At 49.2% G+C, this 19,561-nt stretch overlaps 1 long non-coding RNA gene across 1 annotated transcript; it reads right to left on the reverse strand.

Annotated features, from left to right (window-relative positions):
* Nucleotides 1-1,075: 1,075 nt before the first annotated feature.
* LOC108581658 lies at nt 1,076-11,160 on the reverse strand. Its single transcript, XR_001894210.3, has 3 exons — nt 9,928-11,160; nt 5,281-5,414; nt 1,076-1,486 (listed from the first exon to the last, which is right to left on the reverse strand). It is a non-coding gene; the product is annotated as an uncharacterized LOC108581658 (long non-coding RNA).
* Between the last annotated feature and the right edge of the window lie 8,401 nt (nt 11,161-19,561).

A 19,561-nucleotide genomic window follows, 5' to 3' on the forward strand; every position in this document is an offset into this window, starting at 1 on the left:
AGATTACAGAGGAGAGTCACCATGCCTGGCTGGTTCCTCTTTCAAGGCCTGAGGAAGTCAGGACTCCTTTGTATGCCCAGGACAGAACCATGCTGCACTCTGGCTTACACTAGAAAAGGGAGGTATGGACACAGAGTTACCAAATGATCCAGGAATTCCACATCTAGGTCTATACCCCAAAAAATTGAAAACAGGTATTCAAATTCTTGTACATGAATGTTGATAGTGGCATTATTCATAATAGCCAAAGGTAGAAACAACCCAAATGCTCATCAACTAATGAATAGGTAAACAAAAAGTGGTGTATCTATGCAGTGGAATAGTATTCAGCCCCAAGAAATAATGATGTACTTAAACATTCTACAATGTTAACGAAGCCTGAAAACATTATGCTAAGTGAAAGAATCCAGACACAAAAGGTCACATATTGTATGACTCCATTTATATGAAACTTTCAGACTTGGTAAAGCCATCTTCCAGAAGTACAGCCATAGACACAGAAAGCAGACTAGTGGTTGCCAGGAGTTGATGGGAGAGGGAAAGAGGAAGTGATTGCTTAATGAGTATGGTGTTTCCTTTTGGGATGATGAAAAGATCTTCAACTGGATAGAGGTGCTGGTTGCACAGACTTGTGAATGTAAGTGCCACTGAACTGCACACTTTAAAATGGTTAATGGTTAGTGATTAATTTTGTGTTATGTGAATAAAAAGAAAAAAATCCAACCGGGTACGGTGGCTCACGCCTGTGATCCCAGCACTTTGGGAGGCCCAGGAGGGCGGATCACTTGAGGTCAGGAGTTCCAGACTAGCTTGACCAACAAGGTGAAACCCCATCTCTACTAAAATAAAAAAATTAGCTGAGCGTGGTGGCAGGTGCCTGTAATCCCAGATATTTGGGAGGCTGAGGCAGGAGAATTACTTGAACCCAGGAGGTGGAGGTTGCAGTGAGCCGAGATCACGCCACTGCACTCCAGCCTTGGTGACAGAGTGATACTCCATCTCAAAAAAAAAAAAAAAAAAAAAAAAGAAAGAAAGAAAAGAAAAGAAAAAGAAAAAAGAAAAAAATCCAATGCTTTTTTTTTTTTGAGACGAGGTCTCACTATGTTGCCCAGGCTGGGCTCAAGCAATCCTCCCACCTCAGCCACCCTCTCCCCAAAACTCCACTTCCCACCCCCAGTCACAGAAACTGCTGACATGTACCCCAGTGACTGGCTCTTTTTTCTTTTTCAATACATAAGAAATAAAATCGAATGAAAATTTGGCAGGGGGGAAGAAGTATATGGGCTCTCATGTAACTGCAAAGTCCAGTATGAATCCTGCTGTCTTCAGACACGGCTGTATCCTGAGGTTCAGCAATGTTGTCAAGGTTTCGTCTCCATCTCAGCAGCCCTTGTGTGTGGGAGGAGAGGGACACTGCCAATTCTGGTGTCACATGAGGCTGAGTAAAGAAGAGAGGAAGCTGCTTCCTGGAATGGGTCACGTGGACCTGCGGATATAGACACATCGTTGGTCCAATCACCAGGGACTCCAGGGTATGGAGTCTTCTGACTCATCTGGCTCAAACTACGTGGTCACCCTCACGGTTAGCCCACGCTGGAGGTGAGAGGCAAAGTGTGAGGTCAACGCCACCCAAACCTTATGGACAGAATGGTCTCTATGGAATGAGGAAAGGTGATTGCCAGGCAGAGGAAAGAATGCTGGGTAGCAAAATGAATCCTCCATAGGGCCTTTGCTGGCCTTTCCTGCCCTCCATCCAGGAAGAGCCTCCCTTCTTTCCCTACCATGTGCGAAGGCTCCACTCCTTCCCTAAGCAACTCTGCCCACTCAGACCTTCCTGGGCAGCACAACTACACTCAGGAGGAGAAACCCAACCCTGGAGGCCATCGTGTTAATTTTGTTTTCCAGAGAGCAACTTGGCACTGAACTGAATTCTGATTGTTCTTATCCTTTAACTCTGCATGGATGCTTTTAGGAATATGTTCTAAAGAAAAGTTCAGCAAGATTCAAAGACGTATGCACGTAAGGATGACCTTAGGTAACCGTTTATCAACTTGGAAACAACATAAGTGGGCATCAACAGGGGAGGGGTTGCAAGGTGCAGTGGCTCACACCTATAATCCTAAAACTTTGGGAGGCTGAAGTGGGAGGATTGTTTGAGCTAGGAGTTTGGGGCCAGGCTGGACAACATAGTGAGATACTATCTCTACAAAAATTAAAAAACAGCCAGATGTGGCCGGCCATGGTGGCTCAGGCCTATAATCCCAGCACTTTGGGAGGCTGAGGCAGATAGATCACCTGAGGTCAGGAGTTCGAGACCAGCCTGGCCAACATGGTGAAACACCCTCTCTACTAAAAATACAAAAATTAGCTGGACATAGTGGCACACATCTGTAATCCCAGCTACTCTGGAGGCTGAGGCAGGAGAATTTCTTGAACCTGAAAGATGGAGGGTGCAGTGAGCTGAGATCATGCCACTGCACTCCAGCCTGGGTGACAGAGTGAGACTCCATCTTAAAAAAAAAAAAAAAAAAAGCCAGATGTAGTGGTGTGCACCTGTAGTCACAGCTATTTAGGAGGCTGAGGTGGGAGGACTGTTTGAGTCCAGGAGTTTGAGGCTACAGCGCGGCACTCTAGCCTAGGAAACAGAGTGAGACTCTATCTAAAAACAAACAAACAACAGCAATGACAAAAATCGGTTAATTTAATTAATTTAATTAATTTTGGGGGGTTAAATTATGATGAAGACAAATGAAGGTCAGCCATGCAGCTGTTTCAAAGGATAATTCATTTCTGCATTTATTGACCATGAGATTTGTTTTTTGTTTTTTTTTAAAAAGATCATGTAAGTACCAAATATATCCTCATTAGTATAGTGGTGAATTAAAAATTTTTTTAAAAGGCTAAGGGGTGGCTCACGCCTGTAATCCCAGCACTTTGGGAGGCCGAAGTAGGTGGATTACTTGAGGTCAGGAGTTCGAGACCAGCTTGACCAACGTGGTGTAACCCTGTCTCTACTAAAAATAGAAAAATTAGCTGGGCGTGGTGGCATGGGCCTGTAGTCCCAGCTACTTGGGAGGCTGAGGCAGGAGAATCACTTGAACCCAGGAGGCGGGAATTGCAGTGAGCTGAGATTGAGCCACTGCACTCCAGCCTGGGCGACAGAGCGAGACTCTGTGTCAAAAATAAATAAATTAATTTAAAATTAAAATTAAAAAAGTTTTTAAAGAAAACATAAATATAGTATGAGCCCATTTTTTAAAAACATAATTCTTGTAAATCAGAGGGGAGATCATAGGGTTCAATCTCTCTATAGACTTAATGCACAGTTTAGTGCTCAAAATTAATACAAAATAAATTGCATTATTTGATCACATATTTGGAAGAACATTAAAAGGACTCTGGGTCATAGCCATATTAGCTCATCTCAGAAGCCCCTTCCTCCACACCTGATTATCTAGAGAGCTTTAAATGTGCTAATCTCTGAAAACTCTGTTGAATTCCCTTCCATAAGGCTTTTCCCTGTCTGGACATCTTCCTTAGCCCATTCCATTCCTTCATGGTGCAGATCAGCTTAGCTCCTCTCAGCAAGTAATAATTGTTCCTCTCCTTAGAAGAGAGAAGTGCAGGAAACCAAATAGGCAAATTCAGGATTTTCTTCAGTAGGCAGGGGCAGGAAGAATGCTGAGAGCATGACCATGTTAACGATTTTATCTCCCATAAAAACATATATCTGTATGCACAAAAAATAGTATGGGGAAAATACACAAACATGCTCTCAGGGCTATCACTGGTGGTGTGGTGACAGGTGATTTTTGTTCCCTTCTTTATATGTTTTTGTCTGAATTTCTTTTTATAGAGCATGTTCTACTTTTATATTGAGAGGTTTTTTTTAAGTCATCGTACTTCAGCATATTTCTTTTTATTCTTTTTTTCTCAAGATCTAGCAAAGGATAAAGAGAATTCAGTTGCAAAATCCAATCCTCAACACAGGATGATTTATCTTTTAATATCAAAACTTTAAAAAAGTAACCCCCCTCCACACATTAACAGCATGAATAAAAGACTATTCCTTTTTAGGTTTATGAATTTCACTCATAACATGCTACTGTGCAAATTCATTTAAAATAAAGTAGCCTGAGCATGTGGTTAAGGACTGAGTTTGCTCCAGGGGCCAAGGTCAGTCCCTCCACAGTAGGAACAGCTTTTCTGCAAACAGTTTCCTTGCAAACTCCCCTTCCTCACCGGGAAGCTGGCTCAGGCACCATGCAGGCTGGCCACTGAGGTGTTGGTGATCCCACGCTGCCACACTGGCGTTTCCATAGCCCCCTTGTGTGAGCCTCCAGAGGCTGGAGGGGCCTTTGCTGTGGGTGTGAAAACAGTGAGGGCTCCTGCTCTGCAGACTGGTGGTGTAAGAACTCTGGGGTCTGAGCAGGGTAAAAATCACTCTGCTGCCTGCTTTCCTCTTCCTGCTGGGTCCCTCCCAAGCTGCTCTCCCACCTCCCCTGGGACCTCTCTGGCCAGCTCAGCTTTTGTGTTTGGGCCAGGCGGGAAAAAGCACTTGGCTCAACTCCTTGCTTGTCAGAAGTCCAGCATTACCAGGGGTCTCGCCTGGTTTCAAGTATTTCCCGGTGCCTTTCCTCGCTCTGTAGTCAAGTTTCTAGCCAGGATTTCTTGGCTCTGGGAAAGACTGAATGCTTGTCTGAGCCTTCTGGGCCTGTGTTTCATTTGCAGCTGCCTGGCCCTACACTGGGTGACAGTCTCAGCCCTCCCTGGGCAGCCCGTCCCCTCCTGCTTGGCCAGCAGAGGAGGCCCTTTGTGTTGCTGCCTTGGTGCTGGGGTGGAAGTGAGGCTTCTAATTTTCGTCCCCAGCCCCGTGTCCTGGGTTTACTTCGGCTCTAGCCCAGCGTCAGGCGTGGCACTCCCTTCCAAGAGCAAGCAATTCCTGTCTGTCTGTGAGACCAAGCAAAGACAAGAATGCCAACCGCCAACAGCCCCAGCCCCTAACTGTTTCTAAGTCAGACTGGGACCTGCTCAGAACCTGGCACTTTCCTGCTAGAAATTTCCAGCTGCTCTGATCTTTCCTATAGGGCTTGGCAATGCCAAAAAGGTCTGGAACCAAAAGAATTCATAAGAACATCAGGCTTGGGCCAGTGGGTGCCTCTCCCTCTGTCTGCTCAGGGACTCCCCAGTCACTTCCTGCTGTTGGATTCATCCAGGGTGAGGACGTGAGAGGGCTGCCAGGCGTTGAAGTCTGAGCTCAGGGAAGCGAGATCAGTTTACCTCTATGACATTGTTGGTGTGAGCCAAGGCTGTGGGTTCCGGGAGCCAACTTGGGATTCTGTTCAGGACATGGACACAGAAGGTAAGAACTCAGGGAACTTCATATGTCCTCATCATCATAGGTGACTCGTGCCCTGCCATCATGGGGGGTGAGGGAAGGCTGTGAATGTTAACATAATGCAGACTGACAAAGACATCCTCTCTTTTCTTCCTTCCTCTTTGAGACTAGAATGTATTTTCTGAGCTCTCCTTTGCTTTTCTTTTGGGTACCATGACCCAAGGTACAGATGAATACATCAGTATTTGTAGCCTGTAGAAGGTCACTCAAGAATGTGCATTTGTAACCATTTGGGGAGAAAATAGGCATTGTCAGTGCGTGCTTCCTCTGGCACACTTCTTACACGCTAGCGAGTATCGTGTACGGGAGATGAAACAGGCAGCTGAGAGGTGTCCCGCCTGTGCACCTTCCTGCTGGCCCAGCATCTATTTGCAGACTCCTCTCTCAGGGTTGCTGAAACCCGGAGCTGATTTCTACATTGAAAGTGAGGAGCTGCAGGAAACGCCTCGTGCCGGGGACGTGGAGGAAAGCCAAGTGCCCTTGTTAGGCTCCTCCTCTGGATCTAGGGAGTTCCCTGGATGGTGGCAGGAGGACATGCGGTTCTGCAGCTGCTGCGGGCGGGGCAGCTGCGGGCGGCCACTGTGTCTTGGGTTTGACCTTGACCCCTGGGCAACACAGGGAGACTTTCACACCCTTCACCCTTGTTGCATCACTCCACTCAGAGGTGCGCAGGGCCCAGCCCCAGCTACAGATGAGAAGACTGAGGCTCAGAGGCTCTCGGACCGCCCAAGGTCTCTGGGCAGGTCAAACAGTGGAGAGGGGCCAGAGCCAAGTGTCTTGGCTCCCGAGCTGGGAGGAGACCCGGCACGGCCCTTTGGAGGCCGCCGTCTACCCGGGCGCCCTGGGGCGGCAGCCTGGCCTCCTGGGCTCGAGGCAGTGGGCAGAGGTGTCTCGGCAGGGCCGGGGCCCGGACCTGCAGAAGGCGGTGAGCAGGGGCTGGAACGGGAGCCCGGTTGTGCTCACGCTCCTGCAGGCCCTTAGCCTCGGGCGTCCCCGCTCCAGCCCGGCGGGGGCTGCGCCAAGAGAGGGGCCCATTGCCCAGGCGGAGGCTGGGGCTGCGTCCATTGGCGGCCACAGCCCCGGGGCGGGAGCGGGAGCGGCCCGGCGTCGGGTTACCCGGGACTAGCGCGGCAGCTGGCCCAGGGAGGCGGCCACAGGGTGAGGGTGCATTCTTGGATTCCTGGCCGAGAAGGGAAACCAGACCGCAGTTGTATCCAACGCAATCAACAAACATGATGTGTCAAGTGCTGTGTTGCATTTGAGCGGGTGCAAAATGGTAGAGCTGGGGTTCCTGCCCAAACGTTCGTCTAATTGAGGAAATAAGAAATCCACACAGGAAAAGAACGCTGGAGACACCAGGAAGGAGAGAATAAGGCCCGAGAACCACGATCAACCGAATTTAGAGGGGTTCCTGGAAAGGGAAGTCTGTTTTTCCCCAAAGTCATCTGGAAAGCTTCCACAACAGGGCCATGTGAGGGTATCCGACCTGCCACCTCCCTCCAGAGCCTGCCACCTGCCCCAGCCACCCCCACTCACCACAGCACCCATGCCCCACCTCACACTGCTGAGCACCCGGCAGCCAACCCTGCCTACACCCTGCCTGCGCTCCCCAATCTTACCCCAGGCCTCTACTCTCAAGCTCCTCCAAAACTAGGACCCTCACTGTCTTCTTCCAGAAGCCCACCTGCCCCCAGGACGCTGCTGTCCTATAGCCCTTTCCAGTAGAGGCTCTTTTCTCCCTCCAGCCGTGTAGTTCAAGGCCTGAAGATGTCCTCCGCATTCATCACTGAAGTTTCTAAACAGTTTTTCCTTCCTCTTTCAAAAGCCCGGCCTCAGTGCAGTGAAACTACTAGATGTGATACTATAATGGTGGATAAATGTCATAATACATTTGTCCAAACCTACAGAATGTACAACAGCAAAAGTAATGTAAAGTAAGAATAAAGCATTCACATCAATGTAAACTATGGACTCTGCGTGATAACAGTGATAACACTTAGGTTCATCAATTGTAACAAATGCTGGTGGGGAATGTTGATAGTGGGGGATGCTGCTCCCAGGACGGGGGATATATAGAACTCTGGATTTTCCACTCAACTTTTCTGTGAATCCGAAACTGCTCTAAAAAGTATTAAAAATTAAAAATATTTAACTAAAAAAGCCACCAATCACCCCTCCTAGTTAAAGTCATCTGTCACCCTCCTAGTCACTTCCCCCGACCCTTGATTATTTTAGTATCAGGCTCTTTCTCCTATCATCACTTTTGGTGACTTCAGCATCTATGCTGATGACCCACCCAATACTCTGGTCTCTAAGACTGTTAATATCCTTAGCCCTAGCAGAATATTCCTCCTGCCCTGCCTCAGCCTCCTGGTCATATCTTAGATCTTGGAACCATGAATGTCTACACCATCTCTAAACTCTCAGATCCAGAGATTCCTTCACCTGTCAGTCCTCCAGGTCACTTATTTTAGTTCTTGGACTCAGCAATTTTCCCATCTCAGACTCTAGTCCATGACTCTCCTGTTTTCTCATGACGTCTCTCCCCTCAGGCCTTCCTTCTTAGCCAGCTGAGAACTGAAACTCCATGCTCCAGCACACAAAATCTCCCTGGCAAACACTCTTACCTTCCTTGCTGTGGTCTCTCTCCATTGTATTCACTGGGCGAAAACCCAGCTGTGGTTAAATCAAACTGTTTACTTCACACCTGCACCCGAGCAATTGAACACCACTAAAGAAAATCGGCCAGCTACTCTGGATGGACTCACTTCAAATTTCTGGCCATAAATTTCAAACAGGCATTTGAACTGTTGGACAATCCTACTACAGTTACTTAGAAAATTCCTTTTCCCTCCCCGCAGTGCAATAATTTCACACTTTCTCCTCTCTCTGCATATTCTCAGCTCCCCTTCCTCTTTCATTCTCACTGCAACCTCAGATGATCCTTCATAGAGAAAGTAGGTACGATCTGTTGCCGGATCTTCCTCCCTCCCTCCAAAGCCTCCAGAATGCCTATAGCTCTGCACTCTCTCTGCCCACCATCCATGGCCGAGCCCTCCATCTGTGCCCTGGGCCCCATCCCCTTTTGCCAGCACAATTATCCCCTTTCTGTTATGTTCATCAGTTTCTTCCTTCCTAGCAGAGCCTTTCCACGGAAGTTAAACAGGACTTAAAAAGCTCTAAAGCCTTAGCCTCATATCCCCTTCTTGCTATTGTACCATTTTTCTGCCCCTCTTTAGAGTGACTGTTCCTGAAAGAGCTGTCTACACACTGACATCTCCACCTCCACACTTCTCATTCTCACTTCCACCCACTCCAACTGGGCTTTTAGCCCTAGCTGTCCGTTTTAATAGCTCTTATCAATGATGCCAATGACTGACATCTTAAGGTCACACTGATGGCCAGTTCACTGTCCTCTATTCATCTGGCCTGTCAGTGGCATTGAATGTGTTTGACCACTCTTTCTGTGGAAGACTGAATTATGGGTCCTATTTCTTATCCTGCCTCACTCTATCCCTGTCCCCTTCAATCCGATTTTGCAGTCCCTCCTGCTAGAGGTAGACTATACTGTACTTTCTTGCCCTTTGACTTTTGGCGTGGCTGCATGACCCCTTTTGGCCAATGGAATATAGAAGGAAGTGACATGGTGCCAGTTCCAAACCTAGGCCTTTAGAGGCATTTTTTGTTTCCACCTGCTTTTTTGTGCCTATTGTCACCTTGGGAGAAAAATGTGCCCTAGCTGGCCTGCAGGTCCAAGGAGAGTGAGGGACATGTATGCAGAGCAGGCTCAGCCCAATTGCAGCTCAGAGCTGCCCAGCCAACATCAGTCACATCTAGCCAGCCTCCAACTGACCCACAGCTATGTGAGTCAAATAAATATTTACTGTTATGCCATTGAGATTTTTGTGGTTGTTTGTTACCTAGCAATAGCTGACTGATACATCCTCTTTCTCAAAACACTTCCTTTACTGAGTTCCTTGAAATCACCATCTTCTGGTTTTCCTCCAATTTCATGGGCTATCTTCCTCAGTCTGCTCTCCTGGGTTTTCCCCTACCAGATCTCTAAAGGTTGGAGTGACATCAGTCTCAGCCATCTGCTACCTTCTTTCTTGACTCTCTCCCTAAGTGGAATTATTCTGGCCTACTGCTTTGAAGACTACCTACAGGCTGGTTCTCAAATTTAAATCTGAACTCGAGACTCAAAGCTGTCTGCACATGTTTACCTGATGTCTGATAGGTCTTGGCATGGCCCAAACACAATTACGGATCCACCTCCTACCCGCAAAATAGGCACCGATCTACCCAGTTAGTCCTGCACCAGATCATCAGTAAGGCTTATCTACTCCCACCTCCAAAACTGGCCCAGAAACCAGTATCACATCTCATCATCTTCATAGCCACAACTCTGGTTTTTAAAATCTCCTCCTGCCAGGACTTTTGCAACAGTATGTTAACTGTTGTCTTCACTCCCCACCTTCTAACCCTCCAAAGCCTCCCCAATGCAATAAAATAAAAGCCACACTTCTTACCTTGATCCATGAGGACTTAGCTACCTATGTCCCCAAGGCCCTCTATTCTCCTTGCTCACATTGCTCCAACCACATTGGCCTTCATGGTGTTTCTTAAGCATAAGGAACACATTTCTGCCTGAGGGCTTTTGTTTTTACTTTCCCTTCTGCTTGCAGCACTCTTCCCCAGATCGCCACATGACTGCCTCCTTCCCACCCACAAGGTCTCGAATGCCACCTCCTCAGAGAAACCTTCCCTGGCTAAATAAAACAGCACCCATCAACCCACCACACACACGGACTCACCCACATGCACACACACACACATACCCTCTACCACAATACTCTAGTTAACTTCCTTTTTGTTATTTTTAATTTTCTTTTGTAGAGGCAAAAGAAGACACTTGCTGCCCAGGCTGGTTTTGAACTCCTGGCCTCAAGTGATCCTCTTGCCTCCCAAAGTCCTGGGATTACAGGCATGAGCCATGAGTTTACCCTGTTCCTCCCATTAAAATATAAAATCCTTAAGAGCAGGTATTTGTCTTAGTCTCTGATGTATTACCAGGGCCTAGAACATGTCTTGCATATAGTGGACTTTCAATAAATGCTTGTTGATTGACTGACTGATGCTAGAACTGAAGAGAGAAAGGATACAACTGGCTAGATTGTGAACATGGGAATGAATGTCCCAGGAAGGCAACTGCAGAAAGGCTGGAGAATTCAAGATACAGTATATCCAAGGGGTGATGAGGGGCCAGGCTGGCTACAGGAGAATTCATGGGGAGGGAGGGAAGAAAATTCTGCATGGTGGAAAGACTTAAATGCCATCACTCCCAGTCATTGGAGATCCTGGGTGCCCCTAAGGGTTACAGATCAAGGACGTGATCTGTTGAAAGCACACGTTTTAGGATGATTAGTAGGGTTAAAAGGTATGCATTTCTGAGTGTCCTTAACTATGTGCCTTCCCGTGGGATCCCAGAATTTTAGAAGACAAAGACATCCAGAAGAATCTGGGAACCCAGGGGAACCAGAGAGATTGGCCCCCTTGGATTCCAGATGCAAGAAAAAGCCATTACCCAACCTTTTAGGGACCAATACTGAGCTCCCGGTTTAGGAAGGTCTCCCTGTGTAATTAAGGATTTGCCAAGCGCACAGCCGACATTCATACACACGTGTTAATGAGCTGGTGCCCCAGTGTCCCTGGGCTCCCTTATGCCCTCCCCCGACACACACACACACACACACACAATTGCTTTCATGTACCCAGTGACCGAACACAAGCTTCCCCATACCCCCACCCCACGGATGCATCTCTAACCCAGCTACTTGCCTTCCCAGCCCCCTCCACCCAATTCTATTGTCAGGGCTGAACAAAAGGCCCAAGGCATCCTGGGTTAAAGGATTTTTAACTCTGCCAATCCCAGGAGGCTCCAGCATGAAGCAGCTTCCTGTCGGAGAAAAGTGACTGAGACATCTCCCCAGGCGACAGGGGATTTTTTTTTTTAATCTGGTCTGAAAAACAGAACCTAGCCGCCAGTCAGACACTCCTCCCCCCAGGACCCCACCCCAGGGACCTCCCAGCAGTCCAATGGGCCTTGAGGTCTCTTTCCTGATGACTTCTATTTGCAGGCGTCAGGCTTGTTGGTTCCCACGTCCCCCCCGCCCCCCTGCCCCGACCCCCATCTGACCAGACTCTGGCTCTCCTCTCCTCCTGCACCTCCCCCACCCCGCCCTGTGTCCGGCGGCTGCCCCCGGCTCGCAGACCGTGCCTCCTCCGCCCCTCTGCTCCCCGGAGGTGCCAGCAGCGCCTGGGCAAGGCCAGAAGCCCAGTCCTGGCGCGCCTGGTTCTGTGCCGCGTCGTCCTTCCCCTCCTCAGGCACGGGCTCTGAACCTGCCCGGCCAGAAACCGAACCCGTTTTCAGGAGGAGCGCCTGCGGGCTTGCTGGCTCAGCGCGCGGCTCTCGGGGCGGCCGGGTTCGGGCGTGCGCGTTTCCAGGCGCCTCTGTCCCCAGCGGGAGGAGCGGCTGCAGAGGGGCCCTGCTGGCGACTCGCCCCAGGCCCAGAGGGTTCAGGAACAAAACTGCATCTGGTGTCAAAACCCCTTTTTGCCCACCCTGGCACTGACGTTAAGCATGCATCTTTTTTTCCCTGAAGTTTTTTTTTTTTTTTTCCGTAGAAGAGATACTGGATAAATTAGAAACATGTTTAAGAAAGGAGTGAGTGGCGAACGCTGGCATCTAAACAACACAAGTGCCCACGCCAGGCCACACGCCCAGGCGGCCGCGGCCTCGGCGGCAGCGCAGCGCCCCCTGGCGGCCGCACGGGGCCCCAACCGAGCCGCCCCCGGCCGCGTCCGGTCACCTCCCCTCACCTCCCACGCTCCTGAGCCGGGAGGAGCCGGGAGGGCGAGAGAGAGCCCTGCTGCCCCAAGTCAGAGCAACAGTGGGGCACCTTGGGAGGAAGGGAATGAAAGGAGTTCAACGCCAAGGTCCTCGGGGATGCTTTCTGTGGTTTCGTGGCTGACGTCGAAGTCAAGAACCTAGGGATGGAGCCAACATAAAAGAAAACCCTTGTTCCATTTTCAATGAATGCCTGAAATTCTACCAATCCAGCATCATCCCTTTACCTGCAGGCTTTGATTCCTTTTAAAATGCAAATGCGTCAAGGAAGGGGAACCCTTAAAATAAGGGCAGATGGCAGGCTACATCAAGAAATCACCAATGTCACCAAAGAGACATAATTACACCATTATGTATACATACTATATGGTAACGGCGTTTAATAAGCGGCGTTTAATCTTTTTTTTTTTTTTTTTTCCTGTTGTTAGTTGTCTAGGCATCCTTTCGTACTCTGACAAACAGTGTTTCTTCAGGATGCCCCGCCCGCAGTGGCCAGACCCTCTAGTTCAGTTTGCTCCAAGTTTTCTTACACTTTGCATCCTAAACCTTTCTCCAATCCTTCTACTTCCCATTCTCACAATCCTGCTTGAGTTGAGGTTCACAGCATCTTATCTCTAGTCCCAATCACCGCAGTGGCCCATTGGGAGTATCTGGATCCCTTCCATAGCACACGGGATCCTGGGGAAGTTCAAGGGAGTCTCTCAAGTCCTTTCTGCACAACACGCACCACCACTGAATCTGTCAAGAGGTGGTGGTCTTTTGCTGGGGGTGGGGTGGGAGGACTCTCTTCCCAAAGTCAGCAGAGAACCCCTGCTTTCAGCTTCCCATCATCTATCTAAAATTTCTCTCCTCTTGCCACTCCTCCATCTGGCAGAAGCCAGAAGTAGGGGTGCTGGGTTTCCAAAGGACCCAGGCAGGGTCTCTGCTGATTCTCCCCTTTGTCCTCTGAATCCATCTTTTTCCTGCTCATAGGGTTTCTACTTAGCCATACTGTCCAGTGGGAATGCCTCCAACTTCAGAGCTTCCTCCTCTTTCAAGTGTCTCCTGCTGTATCAGTTATCTGTTGCTACAAAACGAGCCACCCAGTGGCTTGCACTCAGTAGCTTAAAACAATAAACATTTATTTGCTCATGACTCTGTGGGTCGGCTGGGCGGTTCTTCTGGCTTGGCTCTGCTGGGCTCACTGTGTTTGTGGTGAGTTGGCAGGTCACCGAATGGTTTAAGATGGCCTCCCTCACACATCTGGTGGTTGGCAGGCTGTCAGCTGGGGTGAAAGGGTGACCTGGCCACGCGTCTCTCATCTAGCAGGCTAGCCTACCCCAGGCTTCTTCCAATGGCTGTAGGCTTCTAAGGATGGGAAGGGCAAAAGATACAAGACTTCTTGAGCCCCAGGCTTGGAATGGACGCACCTTCCCTTCTACCGCATTCTCTTCATCAAAGTAAGTGACAAGGTGGGTCAAACACAAAGGGTGGGCAGATGGACCTCACTTGTAATGGAAAGAGCTGCAAAGTACTGCAGCCAGGTGTGCAGCCTACCACACTTACTGTCTTCTTTCTTGGGGCACGTTATCGATGAAGCAAAATACACTTAAAAATATGACATTCTTCAGACACACCAAATACAGGCAGTCTAGCGCAGTGCTTAAGTGCACAAACTCAGTAGTCAAAGTGCCTGGGTTCACATATGGCTTCACATTTACCAGCCTGTGACCCCATAACAATTATCTTACCTTTCTGTGCCTCAGTTGCCTACTCTGTAAACCTGGGAGTACCTGTAAATATTAGATAAATGATATCATGCTTAGGCAGTGCCTGGCACATAGTAAGCAGCCAATAAATGTCAGCTATAGTGCTCAGGAGGTGATGGCTGGCTGCCCACCAGGAGTGCTGCAGCCCCGGCACCATCCTCCACAGCAGCCCCAAAGCCCCACTCACCACTGCTGACACCAGCAGCCTCACACTGCCAGCTCTCTGGGCAGGGGCAGGGCCCCTTTGAGGTGCCAGTGAAATGGTCCTGTCAGCTTTTACCAGTTCCTTCACCAAAGCTTGCCTATCACTTGAGCCCAGGAGTTTGACACCAGCCTGGGCAACATGGTGAAACCTGGTCTCTACAAAAAATGCAAAAAAGAAATTAGCTGGGCATTGTGGTGTGCCCCTATAGTCCTAGCTACTGGGGAGGCTGAGGCGGGAGGATCACTTGTGCCTGGGAGGTTGAAGCTGCAGTGAGCAGTGATTGCGCCACTGCACTCCCGCCTGGGCGACAGAGCAAGACTCTGCCTCAAAAAAAGAAAGCTCGCTTGTCTAGAGCTGGGACAGGTCAGCTGTCACAAAAACAGCTCTGAAGTCACACAGGCCCCAGGATTGCTTCTGGCTCTTCTTCCTGAGGGATTTAGACAATCAAATTAATTCTCAATTTCAGTTTCGTTGTCTGTAAAATGGGTGTGACAGCAGTGCCTGGCACAGAGCTGATGAAGTGTAATGTGAAGAATTAAAGAGCCTGGGCCTGAAAGCTGCAGGCGCTGAAAGGATTCATGTAGTATCTGAGGCTGCCCCCCTCCTACAGGGGAAACTGCTGTGGATGAATCCTTACTCCCCACAGTGTCCTCCGTCACTCATACAGCCCTTCACCCCTGGTCCACCAAGATGGGCCAACATCCTAGGGAACAAGCTAAGCTCTCTCTGCAGTTGCTAGTTTGATAACTGTTAACCCCACTACACTTCTGGGGCCTGTACTTTTGTTTTATTTTCAACCTAGTACCTCTAATAGTTAGCCCAGGGCTTGACATGGTAGATACCCAATAAATGTTGATTAAAGAGAGACTGAATAAACGAATGAGGACTTCATTCTGATAGTTTCCCTTTTCCTTGGGTTAGACCAGCTTCTTCTGGATGGTCTCCAAACCAAGACAACCCACAGAAATGGGGGAAAGAGGAAGGGAAGCTGCACCTAAGGACTGAGAGTGGGGCTGTTCTCTTCAGCCTTGCTGCCACTGCAGCCCTGGGGAGCCAGGGCCACCCTCAGAGATTCGGCTGTAATTAGCATGGGAGCACCCTTGGTGTGCAGAGCTGGGAGATAGCCCTGATGGGTGTGCTTTCATCATTTTCACCAGGTCTCTCCCAGAATCCAGTCTTCCAAAAGTGACAGCAGAGAACCCCAGATTCCGCTGATGGTCCCCATGCAGTTCAGACCACAGAAGATGATGGAGCTGAGCAGGGAGTTAAAGAAACAGACAAACCCAACTTCATCCTGAGTGAGTGTGTGCAAGGGTGTATGTGTGCGCATAGACATGAGTGAAAAAGAAACACACATAATGATTTGATGCTTTACACAACTCATGAAATGAGTTGCCATTCACCCCCTTCCTATGTGGGTCCTGCAGGGCACACGTGATGGTGAAAGCAGAGGCAGCAGCAGACAGTGAGGGCTGCAGGCTGCACGCGGATCTCAGGGGCTGTTTCTCAGGGAGCCAGGGCTCCATGAGTCCTGCTAGGAAACTCTGTGAGCCGCTCAGGCTGGTGGCCATCCAAACCAATGGCTGGAGGTGGACGGTGGAGGTGGAGGGCAAAGAGCGGCTCCTTGTGGGAAGATGAGACTAAAATATCCTCTATGAAATCGGGGGAGAAGGTGGGGCAGGGCTCTGTGTAAGGAAAGCTGAGTGAGCTCCTAAGTCCATTTTTTTTTTTTTCCTGGTGCACATTTGGCTGAGCTCTTTTGAACGATGGATGTGTATCTGTCCACAAGCACATACCCCCAAGCCCTAATCAGAAGGATGGTAGAAAAGTGGGGAGAAGGCAAGTGGGTGAATGCAGGCCCCAGTGGCATGACTAGCGCTCAGGCTGGGGCCCAGGTGGGATCTGAGAATAAAGGGATCTTCTTGGAGTACACAGTCCTGGAATTGGGGAGAAAGGCTGTCACCTTCATCAGAGGGGACTTGGAACTCCTGGATTTAAATTTTGGCTCCCAGGAGGGCGTCTGGTTGTTCAGGGGATAAAGGAGGGAAGGCTAAGATTATGCTGATTCTGAGTTGGGCCCCAAAGTCACTTTGTAACACACGGACTGCAACACATAGAGTAACACACCGGACTGTGACACGCACATAGCAACACACACACTGTGACACAGGGACGTGACACACCACGGACTATGACACACGCGCCGCAACACAGGGACTGAGGCGCACCATGGACTGTGACACACACACCATGACACAGGGATTGTGACACACCATGGACTGTGACACACACACCGCAACACAGGGATTGTGACACACCACGGATTGTGACACACACACCATGACACAGGGATTGTGACACACCACAGACTGTGACACATGCACCATGACATAAGAGACTGTGACACACGACACAGGGACTGTGACACACACACCGCGACACGTCGAGTATAACTCTTTGGTAAATTTTTTTCGATACAAGGTCTCTCTCTGTCACCCAGGCTGGAGTGCAGTGGTGCAATGACGGCTCACTGCAGCCTCCGCCTCCCAGTGTCAAGCGATTCTCCTGCCTCAGTCTCCCAAGTAGCTGGGACTATAGACGTGCACCACCACACCGGGTGAATTTTTAAATTTTTATAGAGATGGGCATCTTGCCGTGTTGCTCAGGCTGCTCTTGAACTCGTGAGCTCAAGAAATCCTCCCGCCTCGACCTCCCAAAGTGCTAGGATTACAGGTGTGAGCCTCCGCGCCCAGCTGAGTGTCACTCATGGGCAATGCAAGGACTGTGGCACCCAGACTGTGACACATGGAGTGTGACACACAGACTGCAGTAACCCTGGAGGCAAACTGTGGTCCTCGTCCCCTTACAGTAGAATTAACTGGGCTATTGGTTAAAAACTTGTTCCTGAGGCTATCCCACATCTACCCAATCTAGATACTAGGCCTCTAAGGATTGGGCCTGAGAAATTCACATTTTACTTTATTTTTTAGAAATGGGGGGTCTTGCTGTGTAGGCTCTACTGGAACTCTTGTGCTCAAGTGATCCTCCTATCTCAGCCTCTCAAGTAGCTGGGACTACAGGTATGCACCACCATACAGGCTGGAATTCAAAATTTTACATATGTGCTCCAGGTGATTTCAAGGGTCTAAGGATGGAGGGCCTTTGTTGAGTTTGTAGACAGGGTTAGAGAAGGCCCGTAGCTCCCAAGCCTGGTGGTACCAGAATTACTGGGAGCTTTAAAAACCAGGCCGCCCTCCTGGTAGATCTGAGGTGGGACCAGGAATCAGTATACTTAGGAAGTTCCTCAGATGATTATAGTAATCCCTTTGGTTTGGTACCCTGGGAGGAAATTAACTGGGAAGAAACCTGCATTATCTGTTACTCAACACCTCCCACATTGCCTTCAGATGCAACATTCTGCACAGCCCTCCCAACCCCACCGGGGCAGGCCTAGGGGTACAGAGATGTTGGGGCCATTGTTCTGAAAAAAAATAATTTTTTTTTTGTGATGGGATCCTGCTCTGTCACCCAGGCCAGAGTGCAGTGATGCAATCATGGCTTACTGCAGCCTTGAACTCCTGGGCTCAAGTGGTCCTCCCACCTCAGCCTCCTGAGTAGCAGGGACTATATACATGCATGCCACCATACTCATTTAGTTGTTTTGCATTTTTTTGGGCCAGAAATAGGGTTTCACTATGTTGCCCAGGCTGGTCTCGAACTCCTGGGCTCAAGCGATCCTCCCTTGTCAACCTCCCAAAGTGCTGGGGTTACAGGCGTGAGCCACCGTGCCCAGCCTGTCTTGAAATACATTTGGACTGATAAGAACCCAATGGCTTCAAAGTCAGCAGAGTACCTGAATCAGAAAAACAAGATTCTCCTCCCAGCAAGTCAACCTTTTCTATGCCTCTGGCCATTCTTCTATCAGCTGCAGTTCAGGACAGCAAGCAGTGACAAGTCAGCTGCAATAGAGCCCTACCGCTCACAGGCTGGGAATAGACATGAAGCACGTGTGTGTCTACACCAGCAGAGGCCCTGCTTTCTAGCATCCCTGGCTGTGGACATCACATCTCTGCCTATGGGTGAACTTCAGGTAAACTGGTGCTCAGCCCTCAGCCCTCACCAAAGGCAACCTTCCTTTTACAAAAAGCAATTCGATCCTCATCCCAAGATAACACTGTATGGCATTTATACTCTACTTAATATCAAAATGGGCAGGGGGTCTGCAGGGTCAAAACTACTTTCATATGAGATGTTATTTGCCCATTTTGCCCTGTTCTCTCTTGAGTGTACAAAGCTGCGTGCTTTGGGAAAACTCAGTCTGATATCACAGCAGACTGAATGCAAAAGCAGAAATGAGATTCCATCTGTCTTTTATTAAGCTAGACACTTTTTAAAATCACAGAAATATAAAAGAGGGCCAAACTTCTTTTTGTTTTGGAAAATATAGGTATTTTTCTAAATGAGAAATGTTAACATGTAGCAGGTTTATTACTGTAATAAATAAATTTTTTAAATTCTCCATTTTGTTTTTTTTTTTTTTTTTTTTTTTTTGAGACGGAGTCTCGCTCTGTCGCCCAGGCTGGAGTGCAGTGGCGCGATTTCAGCTCTCTGCAACCTCCACCTCCCAGATTCAAGCCACTCTCCTGCCCTCAGCCTCCCAAGTAGCTGGAACCATAGGCTCCCACCACCAGGGCGGCTAATTTTAAAAATTTTTAGTAGAGATGGGGTTTCCCCATGTCGGCCAGGCCGATTCAGTTTTAATCTCAAAACTGGTAACTACTGAGAGGTACAACCCACATAAACAAACTAGAAGCTTTTCGAGGTCCTCAGTAACATTTAAGAGTATAAAGTGGTCCCAAGACCAAGAAGTCTGAGCAGGGCTGCCTCACTTCCCCTCCTCCCAGAGTGAAAATGTATCCATTTGACTCTTCAAAGAGCAAACCTCAGAACGGGGCTCATGGACAGTTGGGAAAGCAAGGCGACTAAAACACAGTAACTGCCCTTAAGGAACTGCTGGTTATGTAGGAGCCAGGGTCAGGTCAGCAACCGCCCATAACATACCTGTCATTCCCAGGCCACCCCTACTTCTCTCCCGCCGCAGCCCTAGGTTCCCGAAATTCCGGCCCCCACGCACCCCCTGGTGGCCGCCCCTCACCTGTGCAGTCTTCTTTCTCCGGAGCGGCAGAACACTAAGGACCTCAGGCCTGGGCACCATCTCCCTGAGGACCAGTCTAGGTCCCCGGTGGCCTTCTGCCTGTCCCTCCGCTCATGTTTATCCCTTGATGACTAATTCCAGCCTGCTT

The sequence above is a fragment of the Papio anubis genome, chromosome 14 (genome assembly GCF_008728515.1).
Source record: "Papio anubis isolate 15944 chromosome 14, Panubis1.0, whole genome shotgun sequence".
Classification (NCBI taxonomy): Eukaryota; Metazoa; Chordata; class Mammalia; order Primates; family Cercopithecidae; genus Papio; species Papio anubis.